Source organism: Marmota monax, unplaced genomic scaffold (assembly GCF_021218885.2).
Source record: "Marmota monax isolate L192 unplaced genomic scaffold, Marmota_monax_Labrador192_F-V1.1 WCK01_AAM20220418_F8-fsc00077, whole genome shotgun sequence".
Classification (NCBI taxonomy): domain Eukaryota; kingdom Metazoa; phylum Chordata; class Mammalia; order Rodentia; family Sciuridae; genus Marmota; species Marmota monax.
Genome location: NW_026694610.1, coordinates 8,626,556 through 8,638,654, shown reverse-complemented (window position 1 = coordinate 8,638,654; position 12,099 = coordinate 8,626,556).

The following is a 12,099-nucleotide window of genomic DNA, read 5'->3' as shown; positions in this document are numbered from 1 at the left end:
AGATTTTATTGCTATTAAGATCTATTATTATCATATTCCCTAAAATAAAGCAGAAAGTGACCATGGGAAAAATGTGATTCTTTCAGTCTAGCTCATTCTCTACTACTTCTATAACTTCCTAATTTTTAAAAAATTGTGAGATAGAGATGGAGACAGAAATAGAGTGAGAATGGCAGACAGGATAAAATACACAGAGAAATTCGGCCCTGTTTTTCTACCCTGTTCTAGGGAGAACTATATTGATCTAATGCTTTCTCCCTTGTGTTGGTTTAGCAAGCCTGCCATAACAAGCACCATATACTGTGGGACTAAAAATAGCATATATATTTTCTCAAAACTGTGGGGGCTAGAAATAGGAGATTAAAATTTAGTATATATAGGGCTGGTTCCTTATGATGCTTGGAGGGAAGGATCTGACCTTAGTTCCTCCTTGGCTTGAAAAGGGCCTTCTTCTCCTTGTATATGCCTTCTCTATCTGTGTCAAAAAGTTACCTTTTTATAATGGCAGTTATATCAGATTAGTCTCCATTCTAATGACTTCACTTTAATTAAATAGCTTTGTAAAGAGCCTATATCTAAAAGTGATCTCATTCCAAGTTTCTTGAGGATACAATAAAAACGTGAATTTTGAAAAGTCACAATTCAGTCCATAGATAACCCCTTCCGTAATATTTAACATTATCAATTTAATATAATATAACATTGTTACTGCTTTTATTTGTTGACCATAAACATGTTTTCATGACTTCATAGAAGATAACAAATTTAGCTTTCTGTTCTAGTCAGCATTTTTCTTTCTTGTCTATATTTTATACATCATTTTACCTCACTGTTTATATGTATGCAATATATAGTTAAAATTCTATTTCAAATATTTTATTTTAACCATTATATGTGGCAAACATTTATATAAGCTTAATAATGTACTTGATATTTTTATTTTATATATCATATTATATTACGTACACAATTTGTTCTGGTTTATAATGAATGTATTCTATTGTGTAGATGCTACTCTGCATTAGCAAATATTCAACCATTGTTTCTAGGAGAAATACAGAGTTAAGGTACTGTGAACATGTGATTAGCACATTTTAGTCAACCAATCAATACATAGCCTTGTTTTATGTTTGTTTCTTTTTAAAGTCACTTTACTTTATATTGTTGATCCATAAATATTTAATGCATAGACAACAGCATTATAACTTGAGTTTAAATAAAGCTTGTCCTATGCAAGTACAATATTTTCTCCATAAGACATCACATCTGTTTTGTGCTAGAGAATATTAATAAGCACTTCAGCTACACACTTGGAGTACTTTTAAATAGTAAAATCACAAAAAAAAAAACAGCAAAGACACACAAAAAAGTAGATCTAAATAGATCTAAATGGATCCACATAGATCTAAATAGAGTACCAAAGACTATGAGAAGATAGCAGAAATTTGCCCCATTATCAGGTGGTGGTGGTGGTGGCACTCTCCTAGACACTCAGGAGCCTGAGGCAGGAGGATCTTGAGTTCAAAGCCAGCCTCAACAATTCAGTGAGGCCCTGCCTTTAATTAAAATGCAAAAAAGGACTGGGGATGTGACTCAGTGGTTAAATGCTCCTGAGTTCAATCTTTGGTTCTACTACTACTAATAATAATAAATAAAAATAAACAAAGGAAAAGAATTGCCTCATGCAGTCTCAGCAGCAAATGTATATTCTAGTGGCCCAAATTTTTCAGCATTGCATATGTCTCCACACAACCATACACATCCCCAATTATTGATTTTAATTTAGAAATAAATTTAACTAGTAAGCATATTCACAAATACAAAATTCACAACATTTTCCAGGTACTGCTATAAACATATAAATTCTTTAACAATAAAACTGGGATATACATAACTTTTTTTTTCCTTTTTTAAATTTTTTTTTAGTTGTAGATGGACACAATACCTTTATTTTATTTATTTTTATGTGGTGCTGAGGATAGAACCCAGTGCCTCTCACATGCTAGGCAAGTGCTCCACCAACTGAGTCATATTTTTTTTTCTTTTTTAAATGCAAGGAATCTCCTGAGATAATTAAGTAGATTATCCAGAATATCAAAGTTAGTAAATGTCGCAGTTAGGATGTGAATAAAATTGAGTGCATAATCTCATCTTACTTATTCTGTGCCTTTAAAAATCAACCAGAGAGCTATTTCTTTACTATGAACAGTGTATTTGATTTCACATAATTCAGCCAGACCTCTAGATTAGAATATCTTGTCATCATATATATATATATATATATATATATATATATATCATATGTATATTTGTATAATATATATTATATATATATATATATATATATATTCACATATATATTAGAAAATTAAAGGATTGGGGTTTGTTCATATTATGAGATTAAATGCAAAAAGATGTTTGAAAATAGGAATCTTAGAAAATAATTTATAATTACTTTTGTAATCAACTCTTCAAACTAACTTATTATAATTTATGTAAAATAAGCGTAGTATTTAAATTAACTGAAATGTATGGTAAATATATTATGAAAAGATTTTGCAAAGTTTCTTGTAAATAGATGAATAATTAAGTACACCTTAAGAGTTATTTTTTGAATTGTCTATTTTTGTTGTAGGTTGATTTCTAACATAATTTGTTTGTTAGATGCTATTTATTAAGGTATTTCTATGAGACAGATAAGGAAATGAGCAGGATTTATGTTCCCAGTCAGCATCCTCTGGCTTTGGGCTGCCGCTATCACTGCTTCTCCATCTCTATGGGTGAGTTCTTCCAGCTCCTTAGGAAGTGGTGATGTGAATCAACTTCCATCTAAGGAATGTGGCTTTTACTATAACAGTGAAAATGAATCATCTACATTTAAGTACTTGAGATTTTTGGTAAAACACCACAGTTCTACCTGAAACTCCAACTGTTTGACTTGAATTCATTTGATCTTTTTTATTTTTATTTCTACTTTTGTAGGGCAAAGTTCAAAAAAAAAAAAAAAGCAGTTGCTGTTTCATTGAAAACAGCAGGCAACACACTGTAGAAACTGCTCAGAGAACTGCTCTCCAATTCCCATTTGAGAGAACTGAATTTTAAAAACTCAATTCCTCCTTGGAAATCACTCTACTTTTTATTCAAATTGTAAACATTCAGGTTACCAACTGTTTGAAGAATTGAAAAAGATTTTCAATTTGAAATCAGCATAAGAATCCTTTTTGTTTTAATTGGGAAAAAAATAAGCTAAGACTTTTCAAACCCTATAGGTAATATAATAATTTCTAAATAAGATGAAGTATATTTCATAATAGTCTTTCCTTCCTTCTTTTTCCCTTCTTCCTCTCTTCCTGTCTTCTCTCCTACCCTAGCTCTCTGGTTCCACTCACTTTTCTCTACCCTCTCTTTTCTATTTTTCTTTGAAACGGTATTCAATCATTTCATGGCGTCATAATTGTTGATTCCATCATATATCATCCACACTGACATTTACAACACATTTGCATTCTGTTAGAAAATGAAGACTTGAAATCCTTACACTCTATTCTGAAACTTGAGAAATTGGCACCTTAACACTGCACCTTAACACTGCATCTTAAACTCAAAAACTAAAAATCCCCAGATACATTAAAAATCTTCTCTATACTCATATAAAAAAAATTGATCTACTAGTAGTGATTTGGGCTTCTAGAATCAAAGTCTACCTTTTTTTAAGCTGAGAAAGCACATATCCAAAGATTACCTACTGACCTCAATTAAAAAATAGACAATCCCTTTAAAATTCTCTCTGCTTTAGATAGCTCATATGTGATATGTGGTATACACACATTAGGCCTGAGTAAAATGTGTAAGTTTTCATGATTTCTTAAATACTGCATTTAAAAAATGGTGAACCATATTTTTAAAAATGAAACTCTGAAAACCATATTATAGTACCTTTGTGTCAATGTAATTTTACATATGCATATATTTAAAAACATGCATATATTTATCATATGTGATTACATGCACTTTTACTAATAGGGACTTTAAATAATATGTACAGCAAGAGATATTAATACTATGAATTGCATGTGAATATTTAAGATTCCATAGGCATGCATTACAATTCAGATAAAATCATATATGAAAATATGTAGTTTTAATTTTAAATTAGTTGCAATGCCTATACAATCTTAACAATGTTCCCTATTATGTTAACTACCATTAGGGCTATTTTAAATAATAATATTGGGTAGAAATAGAAATCAGTACAAACTGAATTTAAAAAGTTTTGATTCTCCTCCTACATGCTCCTTATGCAGTGCAGTCTTAATAATCTCAGTTCTGATTGACAATAAGTTAATTATTTTTTTGAGAAGTCAGATCTTAAGTTGAGACCAAAATTATCTTATCATTTAGTGATAATATATAATGAAAGGAATATCTGTGTAATATCAAAAGAGATTTTTGTGAACTTTCATCAGGAATCCATCACAATTCATGTGAATAACCTGACAGGAAGAATAGTATTGCAATATACGTTTATTATATGTGAGAATAAAACCTAGCTACCAAAATTTATTGAAGAAATAGGGGAAATTCACTTTGATATAAATCTAGACAAGACAAGACAAAGAAATCTTTGGTCCTTGATCTAAAAACAATGTGAAGTGAATTATTTGTAAACTACAAAACTATAGAATTGTGATTAGCCATGACAACAATATCATCTTCAGCAGCTAGTAACATACTTAATAGTTTAATAAAAGGTGAGCTTGATATATGATAAAATCTAATTACTAAACAATAAAACTTAGGTGTATCTGTATCTTTATGTGTGTGTGTGTGTGTGTGTGTCCTCTGAGATCATCAGGACTTGTTTGTTTTCATCGTGAAAACATAAAACATATATTGCTTATTTTAAATTTGATTTACTGCATATTTTGATAGTCTAACAATCTTAGCTCTAATGAAGTACGATACATAAGACAAAAAAGCTAAGACACTTGAGTTTATTCAGGTATAGGTAAAGTATCTGAATTTTTTGACCCATCTGAAACTCATTTTTTTCAATCAAAACTTAGGAAATGTAGATCAAAGTAAAATAAATGGAATGATGATCACTACTGTCACTTCTAGGACATAGCAGTCAACACAGCCTTTCCCCCCACCCACCCCCACTTTCCAGTATAATGAATACAAAATTAAGATGTGTGTGTGTGTGTGTGTGTGTGTGTGTCTATACATATGTTTATTTATAAGAATACTGAAATTCATACTCAAATGCCTACCTGCAAAAGAGTCTAAATTCTTCTGGATTTAATGCAATAATAATTAATTTTCATCAGGTGAGAAAAACAAATAGTAGAAGGAAAAATTTGTTGACACCCACTGTAAGACATTTTATTTTCTTCTGTTTCATAATCTTGGTACTTTAAAAATATTTTAGATAATTTCTATTGTCAGTGATAATGATATCACCCACAGATGATCATGACTAGAGAAACTTAAACTTCCTCTATCCTCTAGGTTATCTTTTCTTAGATTATGTTCTTCATCTTATACTGACCACTTCTTCCTCTTTTCCCCAATACTTCATTTCCCTTCCATTTGCATAACTAAGCAAACCTAGTGTGTAGTTATTATGACAGTGAAGTTGCATAAGGTGATGATCAGATGGAGATATAGGTATAGATACTTTTCACATATTTCAGGGTCTGAACATCTTACCAAACCTTATAGCTTGTTCATCTTGCCACTCTTAGGACAGAGCCATGAGACTCCTTTCTATGCAGCATATATTTGCTATGAAAAAATAAAAACAAAGAGCCTGAGATCACCAGGACTTGTTGTTTCTTTTCATTGTGAAAAGATAGAACATATATTCACCTTGCTTATTTTAAAGAATAGAAGGGAATTTGCATAGTGCTACCATGATTAGCAGATTCTAGAATAAAAAAAAAAAAGAAAATCAGTATCATTCTAATATTTTGAAAACTAAATTATTTTGCTTTTTGCACAAGTCCTGGGACTCTGAATATCTAGATGCAATTATCCATATAAATGTGTGTTTATATATAGGTGTGCATGTGTGTATTTATTTGCATGTCTGTGTATATGTGTATCAGACTTGGTAAAAGAGTAAGAAAATCATTATTTTTTACACTGAGATGGGATACATTGGCTATTTTTATCACAAATAAGGCAGAGGAAGGCTTAAGAACAAACTTTTTCAAAAGGTGACTATATAGCCTATACTTAATTTGGGAAAGTTACCAAAGAATATGATTTTATAATTTTTCAAGCCTTTTGACTACTGATATAACCTTCTTGTTTTTATTTTTTCCTATTTAATATAGATTACTTAGAAAGCCTTTTTATATAACCTCTACATTCACCTTCTATATATTTTTTTAAATAAGTTATTAAAAGAACTAGAAATAGAAACCGTAGCTAATGGGGGTCATTTAAGGAAGAACAAATGTCTGCTTTAAAAGGGTTCAGTGTGTGTGTGTGTGTGTGTGTGTGTGTGTGTGTGTATTGATTCTGGGATATTTTTCAAATTTATCTATAAAGTTTCCTCATTTAATTTTTATTACCAAAATAGCTTTTCTCTTAAATTTTCTCCTTTTTTTTGCATTGGTATGAGGACTCGGTTTTTATGTAATGATGACTATTTTTGCATACTTAATGTGATTTTCCTTTTTTGCAAATTATTTCAGGAATGATATTATGTGATAATGACCTATAATGTATAAGACATGATGCCAAGATATGTATCTTACAGCATAGAATCATGAGTTCTGTTTATTGTGACAGAATTTTCACTGATGAAATGATTTATATTGCTACTCGGACTGGTATGAAAAATGTTACAATTTTCACGCTAAAGCACAAATATGTATAAAATATATAAACAGATATGTAGAATTATATTTCATATTAAAATTGTCATGGACAATAGAAAAAAAAATAGGGGACATTCTAAAAAGGATCCTTAGAAGATAAATAAATTGAAGAAATTAAAGGGTTTTTTTATTAAATCATAGAAAATGCTTTAAGATTGAATTTTTTTATAATTTTTTTTTAATATTTATTTTTTAGTTTTCGACAGATACAACATCTTTGTTTGTACGTGGTGCTGAGGATCGAACCCGGGCCGCACGCATGCCAGGTAAGCGCGCTACCGCTTGAGCCACATCCCCAGCCCGTAGATTGAATTATTTTGTAAGCATTTTTTTTTTTTTGCTATATTATGCTAAAATTAACCCACACTCTTTGAGGTTACAATTGAGGTTTACGTAAGAAGTCTCCCTTAACACTTCAATGAGTAAGATCCACTCTCCTTTGGTTCTAGCACAAAAGATTAGATTCTAAGTATATAAAATACTGCCATCATCTGGCCAATCAGCCAGATATTTAAGAGCCATCCTTGTTAATTTGATTTTGTTCTAAATCCCATAAAGCAGTGATTAATTGTGTCATTCTTACCCATTTCATACTTCACTAATCTAATTACTTCCAGCCATTGTAGTTGCTACTGCTCAGCACCAAGGTATGATAATTTAGACTACTTGCATAAACACCTACCTGATTTTCTAATGTTCAGATCTGCCCTTTTCAATTTTATTAAACCAACATGTATGTCATATTTTCCCTTCCCACCGCTTATGTTTTTAAACACAGAGACTAGGAAACTATCATGCTAGAAACCCAAGAAACAATGCTTTGGTGACTTACTTGGTCTGCATTCGGCTTTTCAGGGCACTGAGTTTCCACAGCCACAGAATTCCAACTCCTCATCTATTCTGCCACATTCCTACCAATGATGCGCCTCGTCATGTGCTTAGTCAGTTCCAATAACCCTTCTCAGCCAACTTCGCTGACCTTCTCAGTCTGACCCTGATATTGTATATTCTTAACGCACTGCACATTCTCATGATTCTACACCATCAAAATTTCACTTCATTTATTTTGATTATAATTTATGAACCCATTCCTTTGGAGACTTGAATGAAAAAAGTCCACTTTCTATCCTTTATTTTATATTCCCTGTATCTGTACCACTGTCTGGTCTAATTCCACATAGAATGAAGAGATATGTGAGACAAAGTGACTAGCAAAATATCTTAATATATTGGAAACTAAGAAAGGATCTAAAATACTATTGGCATAGAAGATTATGTCGGTTTGAGGACATTACCTGAACTTAAGAGAAAATAAAGGGCTGGGGATGTGGCTCAAGCGGTAGCGCACTCACCTGGCATGCATGCTGCCTGGTTCAATCCTCAGCACCACGTACAAACAAAGATGTTGTGTACACCGAAAACTAAATATATATATATATATAAATTCTCTCTCTCTCTCTCTCTCTCTCTCTCTCTCTCTCTCTCTCTCTTTCTCTCTCTTAAAAAAAGAGAGAGAGAAAATAAAAAGGGAAAGTTCTTGAATCAAAACGACTCAGCTTACTGAGCCTGATAAAAGAAGGAATTTGTAGAATAAAAAATGATTTTATTTGGAAATTGGTTCTTCAAAGAGGTAATCAAGTTAAGATGAAGTTACCAGGGGGAGCCTAATTCCACCATCTGGTATCCTTATATAAGATGAGGAAATTTAGGCACACACAGATACAGAGGAAAGACCAAGTGAAGAAACTAGGAGGGAAACTTCAGGAAGAGTAGCATCAGAAGAAACCCACTATGGTGATACCTGATTCTAACCTCTAGGCTCCAATATTGTGAGAAAGTGAGTTTCTCTGGCTTAGGCCATGCAATCTGTGGTACTATGTTACAGCAGCCCTAACCAACTAACACATGTGGTGAGTAAAAATAACGGACAGAAGAAAGTGTAGTCTAGTGGAAAGATAAGGGGTCCAAGGTGTTATAGCTCTGAGATAAACAAAATGTGAAACAGCAAACTCTGGAAGACAGCAGGACTAGGTAAAGTGCTGCATTCCTAATTTTAGAGGATTCAGAAACAAATGACTGTTTGGTTTTCTTTGTTTGTTTGTTTTTAATTTAAAGATGAGTATCCTCAGCCTTAAACTACAATAAGAGTAACAATCAGTGGGATAATGTGTCATTTAAAAAAATTCAAAATAGATCAATTCCTAATTCTAGGAATTCCTTAAGTGTATTGTTTTTTAATTTGTGGTATGGACTTGAACCCAGGGATGATCTGTCATTTTATTTTTTAATTTTAATACAGAGTCTTGCTAAATTGTAGAAGCTGACCTTTGATCTGGCCATTCCCCTGCCTCAGCCTACCTAGTATTTGGGATTACAGGAATATTCCAGTGCTCAGCAGGTATTTAGTAGTAGTAACACAATAAAATTAAGAGAGCTTTTAACACTGAATGTTAATTCAAGTGTAACTCACTGAACTCTTAGATAGCCCCATAGGTTATCTAATATGATTGTCACCTTCATTTATTGATTGAGAGAAAGATAGTTAAATGAATTTTGCAACGACATGGTAAATTACAACAAATAACAAACAAGCAAACCCAGAGATTTCAAATTAGAGAATTTGAATCTAACATATAAGTATCAAATATTATTTTATAGTCTGTTGTTCCAACTGAAGGTAAATAAACAATTCTGTATTACAGATTTATGTTGATTGATTTGTTGGGATTTCTACTTGTTTTTTTTTTCATGATTATATTTTTATTGTTATCGAATTATGTGATGCACAATAAATGTAATTCCCCCAAAATATATAATAATTATCCCCCAATATGTTATAACTAAGAAGACTTTAAAAATAATTTCTCATATCTCATGATTTTCTCATAAACTAATATCAGATGGTTTTCACGTTAGAGTAAGAAACATAACCAATCTGAAGATGAATATGAAGGAAAAATATTTGTTACCCTTTAAATTCTAGCTGTCAAGGTTATTAGTAGACATACTTTGAAAAATTACATAAACAAAAACAGTTTCCTCAATTGAAAATTTAAAGACACAAATTCTACTAATAATGAAAACAATATAGACTGTGACATGTTGATAATTTGTTGAATGTATATTTACTGTAATAATAACAAACACCCTCCAAAATCAGTACTTCTCTATGTATTTCACACTATATAAAGAACCACAAAATACTTATCCTCAAATTACTAATTTTTTAACTTGTATATTCATATACATAGGGATATAGTTATAGAAAGATAGATAAAGGAAAGAAAAATGAACAGTTGCAAAATTAAAATATCAACCTGGAGATATAAATCAGTAGAACAGTACTTGTTTAGAATGTGTGAGGTCCTGGGTTCATTCCCTAGTACTACTTCCCATAAAAATATATATACACAGACATATATTATATATATTACATATTAATTTTAAATATTTGTAGTATTGCATTAAAATTCATTTAATTAAGATCTTTTTTAGTTAGAATACGTAGTCTTCAAATTTAAGAATTAAAAGCTTACTGAGTTTCAGGTTTAGTATTTTTGGACTTTTTTACTGTTATTCATATTTTGTATTATTGAATAGGCTACCTCAATTGTTCCAAATATTCTAATAATCTGTGTCTTGTTTTATAATTTCTGACACTTTTTACTGTAAAAGAGAAATATAATTGCACAGCATAGTTTTAAAAGTTTTTATATCTGAGATTAATAATAATAATGCTTCACATTTTATTAAAAACAATTATTTATTGATAATATAATCTTCATATAAGGAGCTGCAAATTATATTTAATTTTATTCAAATAATAAATCAGATTAACATTTTATTTTTATTATACTTATTTTTAATCTAACATTTTTCATAAGGCTGTATGTAAACAAGTTTTATTGAGGATTATTGTGTCATCTTTCAATTAAATAATTTCATCAATAAAGACCAACAGAATATCTGTAGATCAATGTTAACATATCTAGGTGTGGATCAATACTAAAATTGTTATATTGTTGTTTTCCCTTGGTATTTTCAGTTTTCCTGGGCCTAAATTTTTCAAAGAATATTTACATTATTTTCTCTACATCTTTATTTTCTATTCATTTAAAATTATTTTACTAATTTTATCAATGTGATAAAGACATATATTAAAATATTTACTGCTTCTACAATACACTCTTAATTTTAACTCTGTAGAAATAAATTTTATTTAAACATGTTGGCAAATGCCTTCATTTTGTTAAATGTTGCTTATATTTGTACTTTTTGATTTCTTAGTTTGAGACATTATCTACTGAAGAGGATTTTCTCTCTTTCAATCCATTTCTATTTCACTCAAGCCCAGTTCCCCTTTCCCCATAAGCAAGCATAGCCACCTTGTAATCTAGGTCAGATTATAAATTAATATTCAGTATTTATATGACTACCATGAAGTAAACTTTACTTACTGGAAGAATATTCAATTCTAAAATTTTCATTTGTATAAAAACTTATGATTTCTGCAGATATAATAATTATCTCAATATTTTCCTTGTAGCTTATTAGTGTTTTCTTAAATGATGTTCTATATATCTGTTTCTCTCCTTATAGACTTTTAAAGTCTTAATAAGTTTAGTGTGTTGTCTAAGCACTGTTAAACCTTTATTTTTATGTAAAATATGAAACATTCACTCATAATCACTACAAAAATTAGAAAGCAGTGATAATTTAAAAATGTTGTAATTCTATTTTTTTTAAAATTTGATTCCCAGATTTAGGCAAAAAGTTATTGGCAACATGCGATGAGATTGTGCACTGCAGCACCTGTGTATATGTGCCTGTGGGTACTTGTGTCAGCATGCTAATTTCGTACTATCATCCACTTATGTATCATTGCATGTGACTGACATCTTGTGACAAGAAATTTTTCAGAGCCTTCTTGGAATTGTCATAGCATATTCTATATATTCTGTAATCTCAGATCCATGTGTTTTGTAAAATTAAAGTGAACTTAATGGAATTGAATTGAAAACATATATGTCCATCTTTGTCTTAAGATGTTGAAATTCTTTTTTTTTTTTCAGTAACTTTAGAACCATTGTAGTTTATCAAAGAAATGGAATTTATCATATTTCTCTCTGGAATAATTACATTTATTCTAAGTATTATTATTATTATTATTATTATTATTATTATTATTATTTATATTAAGTATTCTTAG